At 42.5% G+C, this 7,198-nt stretch overlaps 1 non-coding gene across 1 annotated transcript; it reads right to left on the bottom strand.

The window, feature by feature from the left end:
- Positions 1-259: 259 nt before the first annotated feature.
- On the bottom strand, positions 260-363 carry LOC130953222 (small nucleolar RNA R71). Its single transcript, XR_009075394.1, has one exon. It is a non-coding gene; the product is annotated as a small nucleolar RNA R71 (small nucleolar RNA).
- Between the last annotated feature and the right edge of the window lie 6,835 nt (positions 364-7,198).

Here is a 7,198-nt window from a genome sequence, read left to right as displayed (position 1 = left end):
CTTGATGCAACAAAACTGCAAGTTTTATGGACTTCCATCTGAAGATCCTTATCAGTTTTTAACTGAGTTCTTGCAGATCTTTGAGACTGTAAAGACGAATGGAGTTGATCCTGAAGTCTACAGACTCATACTTTTCCCTTTTGCTGTAAGAGACAGAGCTAGAATATGGTTGGATTCACAGCCCAAGGATAGCCTGGACTCATGGGATAAGCTGGTCACTGCCTTCTTGGATAAATTCTTCCCTCCTCAAAAGCTGAGCAAGCTGAGAGTGGATGTTCAAACCTTTAAACAAAAAGATGGTGAATCCCTCTATGAAGCTTGGGAAAGATACAAGCAGCTGACCAAAAGATGTCCATCTGACATGTTTTCAGAATGGACCATTTTAGATATATTCTATTATGGTCTCTCTGAATTTTCGAAAATGTCATTGGATCATTCTGCAGGTGGATCTATTCACCTGAAGAAAACGCCTGAAGAGGCTCAAGAACTCATTGATATGGTTGCAAACAACCAATTCATGTACACTTTTGAGAGGAATTCCGTGAATAATGGGATACCTCAGAAGAAAGGAGTTCTTGAAATTGATGCTCTGAATGCCATATTGGCTCAGAACAAAGTGTTGACTCAACAGGTCAACATGATCTCTCAAAATCTGAATGGATGGCAACATGCATCCAACAGTACTAGAGAGGCAGCTTCTGAAGAAGCTTATGATCCTGAGAACCCTGCCATGGCAGAGGTTAATTACATGGGTGAACCTTATGGAAACACCTATAACCCATCATGGAGAAATCATCCAAATTTCTCATGGAAGGATCAACAAAAGCCTCAACAAGGCTTTAACAATGGTGGACGTAATAGGCTGGGCAATAGCAAGCCATATCCATCATCTTCTTAGCAACAGACAGAGAATTCTGAACAAAACACTTCTAATTTAGCCAATGTAGTCTCTGATCTGTCAAAGGCCACTTTCAGTTTCATGAGTGAAACAAGATCCTCCATTAGAAATCTGGAGGCACAAGTGGGCCAGCTGAGTAAGAAAGTCATTGAAACTCCTCCCAGTATTCTCCCAAGCAATACAGAAGAGAATCCAAAAGGAGAGTGCAAGGCCATTGACATAGTCAATATGGCCGAATGCACAAAGGAGGAGGAGGATGAAAATCCTAGTGAGGAAGACCTCCTGGGACGTCCCTCAAGCAAGAAGGAGTTTCCTATTGAGGATCCAAAGGAATCTGAGACTCATATAGAGACCATAGAGATTCCATTAAATCTCCTTCTGCCATTCATGAGCTCTGAAGACTATTCTTCCTCTGAAGAGGATGAAGATGTGACTGGAGAGCAAGTTGCTCAATATTTAGGAGCTATCATGAAGCTGAATGCCAAGTTATTTGGTAATGAGACCTGGGAAAGTGAACCTCCCTTGCTCATTAATGAACTGGATACTTGGATTCAGAAAACTCTACCTCAAAAGAAACAAGATCCTGGCAAGTTCTTAATACCCTGTACCATAGGCACCATGATCTTTGAAAAAGCTCTGTGTGATCTGGGGTCAGGGATAAATCTTATGCCACTCTCTGTAATGGAGAAGCTGGGGATCATTGAGGTACAACCTGCCTTGTTCTCATTACAACTGGCAGACAAGTCATTGAGACAAGCTTATGGGTTAGTAGAGGACGTGCTAGTAAAGGTTGAAGGCCTTTACATCCCTGCTGACTTCATAATCTTAGACACTAGGAAGGAAGAGGATGATTGCATCATCCTTGAAAGACCTTTCCTAGCCACAGCAGGAGCTGTGATAGATGTCAACAGAGGTGAATTAGTCCTTCAATTGAATGGGGAATACCTTGTGTTTAAGGCACATGGCCATCCCTCTGTGACAGAAGAGAGTAAGCATGAAGAGCTTCTCTCAGTTCAGAGTCAAGAAGAGCCCACACAGTCAAACTCTAAGTTTGGTGTTGTGAGGCCACAACCAAACTCTAAGTTTGGTGTTAAGACCCCATATCCAAACTCTAAGTTTGGTGTTGGGACTATACAACATTGACCTGATCACCTTGTGGCTCCATGAGAGCCACTGTCAAGCTATTGACATTAAAGAAGCGCTTGTTGGGAGGCAACCCAATTTTATTTATCTAATTTCTATTTTATACTATTTTATTGTTATTTTATGTTTTATTAGGTACATGATCATGAGGAGTCACGAAAAAAAATCATAAAATTAAAAACAGAATCAAAAACAACAGAAGAAAAAAATTTTCACCCTGGAGGACGCACGGGCTGGCGTTCAACGCCAGTAAGATGCATCTGGCTGGCGTTCAACGCCAGAACAGAGCACCATTCTGGCGCTGAACGCCAAAAACAAGCAATATTCTGGCGCTGAACGCCAGGAATGTGCCCAGAGAGGAAAAACTGACGCTGAACGCCAGTAACAAGCATGAAACTGGCGTTCAACGCCAGAAACATGCTTTACATGGGCGTTGAACGCCCAGAATGTGCACCAATGGGCGTTTAAACACCAGAATGGTGTGCCAAGGCATTTTACATGCCTATTTGGTGCAGGGATGGAATTCCTTGACACCTCAGGACCTGTGGACCTCACAGGATCCCCAGCTACCTCGCCCTCTCTCTCTCCATTCATGGTCATCCCTTCTGTTCTTCATTCACCACTCACATCCTTCCACTCTTCCCCATAAACCCCACCTACCTTCAAAAGTTCAAAACTCTTTCCCACCCAAACCCACCCATATAGCCGAATACACACATCTCCTCCATCTCTTCTTCTTCTTCTTCATCTTTTCTTTCTTCTCTTGCTCGAGGGCGAGCAATTTTCTAAGTTTGGTGTGGTAAAAGCATAGCTTTTTTTGCTTTTCCATTACCATTAATGGTACCTAAGGCCAGAGAAACCTCAAAGGGAAGACAAAAGCTTCCACCTCTGAGTCTTGGGAGATGGAAAGACTCATATATAAGCCATCATAGCTCAGTGGTAGAACATGTGGCTGCAAATCAAGAGATCCCTGAGATACCTCAGGGGATAAGTTGTCATCCACACAAATATTGGAAGCAACTAAGGGTAGGAACACCAAAATTATTATGAATCATTCAACAGAAGCAAGGAAGAGACATAGAGGAGCTCAAAGAGCACCATTGGACTTTCAAGAAGGCGCCACCCTCACTCAGGTGGATTCATTCCTTGTTCTTAATTCTTTCTGCTTTTCGGTTTTTAATGTTGTGTTTATCTATGTTTTGTGTCTTTACTTCATGATCATTAGTATGTAGTAACTATGTCTTAAAGCTATGAATAAAGTCCATTAATCCTTCACCTCTCTTAAATGAAAAATGTTTTAACTCAAAGGAACAAGAAGTACATAAATTTCAAAAATAGCTCTTGAATTTAATTTAATTATATTGATGTGGTGACAATATTTTTGTTTTCTAAATGAATGCTTGAACAGTGCATATGTCTTTTGATCTTGTTGTTTATGAATGTTAAAACTGTTGGCTCTTGAAAGAATGATGAACAAAGAGAAATGTTATTGAGGATCTGAAAAATCATGAAATTGATTCTTGAAGCAAGAAAAAGCAGTGAAAAAGAAAGCTTGCGAAAAAAAAATTTGAAAAAAAAAATGGAGAAAAAAAAAAGAAGGAGCAGTAGAAAAAGCCAATAGCCCTTAAAACCAAAAGGCAAGGGTAAAAAGGATCCAAGGCTTTGAGCATCAATGGATAGGAGGGCCCAAGGAAATTAAATCCAGGCCTAAGCGGCTAAATCAAGCTGTCCCTAACCATGTGCTTGTGTCATGAAGGTCCAAGTGAAAAACTTGAGACTGAGTGGTTAAAGTCGTGATCCAAAGCAAAAGAGTGTGCTTAAGAGCTCTGGACACCACTAACTGGGGACTCTAGCAAAGCTGAGTCACAATCTGAAAAGGTTCACCCAGTTATGTGTCTGTGGCATTTATGTATCCGGTGGTAATACTGGAAAACAAAGTGCTTAGGGCCACGGCCAAGACTCATAAAAGTAGCTGTGTTCAAGAATCAACATGCTTAACTAGGAAAGTCAATACACTATCCGAAATTCTAAGTTCCTAGAGAAGCCAATCATTCTAAACTTCAAAGGAAAAAGTGAGATGCCAAAACTGTTCAGAAGCAAAAAGCTACAAGTCCCGCTCATCTAATTATAATTAATATTCATTGATATTTTGGAATTTATAGTATATTCTCTTCTTTTTATCCTATTTGATTTTCAGTTGCTTGGGGACAAGCAACAATTTAAGTTTGGTGTTGTGATGAGCGGATAATTTCTACGCTTTTTGGCATTGTTTTTAGGTAGTTTTTAGTAAGTTCAAGCTACTTTTAGGGATGTTTTCATTAGTTTTTATGTTAAATTCACATTTCTGGACTTTACTATGAGTTTGTGTATTTTTCTGTGATTTCAGGTAAATTCTGACTGAAATTGAGGGACTTGAGCAAAACTCTGAAAAAAGGCTGACAAAAGGACTGCTGATGCTGTTGGAATCTGACCTCTCTGCACTCAAAATGGATTTTCTGGAGCTACAAAACTCCAATTGGCGCGCTCTTAACGGCGTTGGAAAGTAGACATCCAGGGCTTTCCAGCAATATATAATAGTCTATATTCGGAAATTGACGACATAACTTGGCGTTGAACGCCAAGTACATGCTGCTGTCTGGAGTTAAACGCCAGAAAAACGTCATAATCCGGAGTTGAACGCCCAAAACACGTCATAACTCGGAGTTCAACTCCAAGAGAAGCCTCAGCTCGTGGATTGATTAAGCTCAGCCCAAGCATACACCAAGTGGGCCCCAGAAGTGGATTTATGCATCAAATTACTTACTCATGTAAACCCTAGGAGCTAGTTTATTATAAATAGAACATTTAACTATTGTATTAGAGGTCTTTGATCACTCGGTCTTGTGACCACATGGGGGCTGGCCATTCGGCCATGCCTGAACCTTTCACTTATGTATTTTCAACGGTGGAGTTTCTGCACACCATAGATTAAGGGTGTGGAGCTCTGCTGTACCTCAAGTATTAATGCAATTCTATTTTCTTTTATTCAATTCTATCTTATCCTTATTCCAAGATATTCATTCGCACCCAAGAACATGATGAATGTGATGATTATGTGACGCTCATCATTATTCTCACTTATGAACGCGCGTGATTGACAACCACTTACGTTCTACATGCAACCGAGCTTGAATGTGTATCTCTTAGATTCCCCAACAGGATCTTCGTGGTATAAGCTAGATAGATGGCGGCATTTATGAGGATCTGGAAAGTTTCACCTTGTCTGTGGTATTCCGAGTAGGATCCTGGGAATCCGGAAAGTCTAACCTTGTCTGTGGTATTCCGAGTAGGATTCCGGTAATGAATGACTGTGACGTGCTTCAGACTCGCAAGTGCTGGGCGTTAGTGACAGACGCAAAAGAATCAAGGGATTCTATTCCAGTAGGCGCGGGAACCAACCAGTGATTAGCCGTGCTGTGACAGAGCGCGTGAGCATAGTTTTCACTGCGAGGATGGGATGTAGCCTTCGGCCAGGTGACGCCTCCAGACGATTAGCCATGCGAGTGACAGCCGCAGAGGACCATTTTCCCGTGAGGATAGAAAGTAGCCATCGTCAAACGGTGAACCCCTATACACAGCTTGCCATGGAAAGGAGTAAGAAGGATTGAGTTGAAGCAGTAGGAAAGTAGGCGTTCTTGAGCCATACAGTATCTCCATATGCTTATCTGAAATTCCTACCAATGAATCTGCATAAGTATCCCTTTTATTATTTCTTTATATTATTTGATTTTCTAAATTCCATAATTTTATCTGCCTAACTGAGATTTACAAGGTGACCATAGCTTGCTTCATACCAACAATCTCTGTGGGATCGACCCTTACTCACGTAAGGTTTATTACTTGGACGACCCAGTACACTTGCTGGTTAGTTGAACGGAGTTGTGTTCACTCGTGCCAATTTCAAATTTCATAATTTTACAAGGAGTGCAACTTAAAGAATAAGGATCACAATTTCGTCCACCACTGCGCTATTTTCAACTCCATTTTCAGCCGTCGCCTTTCCTTCTCCTCTTCCTCCAGTTCATCCTTCTTTACCTCAAAAACGAACTTGGCGGCCAACATCTCCACCTTCGCCTGCCTCAGTTCTGCTTCGGTCGTTACAAGTCTAGCCTTCAAAATCTCCTCCCTCCTGACTATTGCGGCCTCAACGAGGTCATTATCTGCGGACTTTTCATCTACACGGATGATGTCGATAAGAGTGTCGATCGAGAGTTTCACGAGGTCATCGGGACTAATGGCGTGGTCGGTGACGGATTCCTGTGACATTTTCTCGGGTGAAGAGGACGACATATGGCAGACTATGACGACCCTTAAAGCAACGTTTTTGTTTCGGCGATGACGGTTGTCCTCTGGGTGGGTCGTTCTCAGGCGATAGACATTGAATCTTCCTTATGAAGTTACACCGAGGGTGCGAAGTGGAAGCCGTGTGCGGAGATGAGTGTGGCAGCTAAGACCCCTGGCCTATGTTGCTTGCAAATGGCTGTAGGTTCCATGAAGAACAAAAAGAAAAAGAACGCAGCCAAGACAATCAGAGAGAAAGGGACCGTATCCGTTGAGTACAAATGTCTGCTGAATCTTCTTCCTCGAGACATATGGGTCAGGATTGTCATGAAGGTTGCGTCGTATTCGATTAAGGATCTGTTCAACATGCAGGCGACTTGCAAGGTGTTTCTGGGTGCAGCGAGGTCCGACGCTGTTTACAAGGAAGCGTCGATATTGGAGTTGTCAATTGCATCCTTTTTATACTACTATAGCCGACCTGAACATAGGTTCATTAAATGCTGTGTGGAGGCAGGAAATCTGTTTGCCCTACTCCGGGTGGGGATGAGTGAATACGTCTGGATTGGTCACTGCATCGGTGGAATGGATACTCTGACTATGGCTGCAACTGGGGGCGACCTGGAAGCCTGTTACATGTGTGCGATGCTGCTACTGTCTCATGCCAAGAAAGACGAAGAGCACATGTGAAAGGGACTTGAATTTTTTGAGATTGTACATGATTCTGGGGCGCTCGAAAGGTGCAGAGAGGTCTTCAGGCAGGTATTCGCGGGTCTGTGGGTGGAGGTTAAGCCATTGGATCCTGTACTGCCCGAGGTTTGTCGGTCCACCAGTTGCCAC

Source organism: Arachis stenosperma, chromosome 9 (assembly GCF_014773155.1).
Source record: "Arachis stenosperma cultivar V10309 chromosome 9, arast.V10309.gnm1.PFL2, whole genome shotgun sequence".
Lineage (NCBI taxonomy): Eukaryota > Viridiplantae > Streptophyta > Magnoliopsida > Fabales > Fabaceae > Arachis > Arachis stenosperma.
Note: the sequence above shows the minus strand (reverse complement) of the source record. Positions and strands in the feature narration are given on the sequence as shown.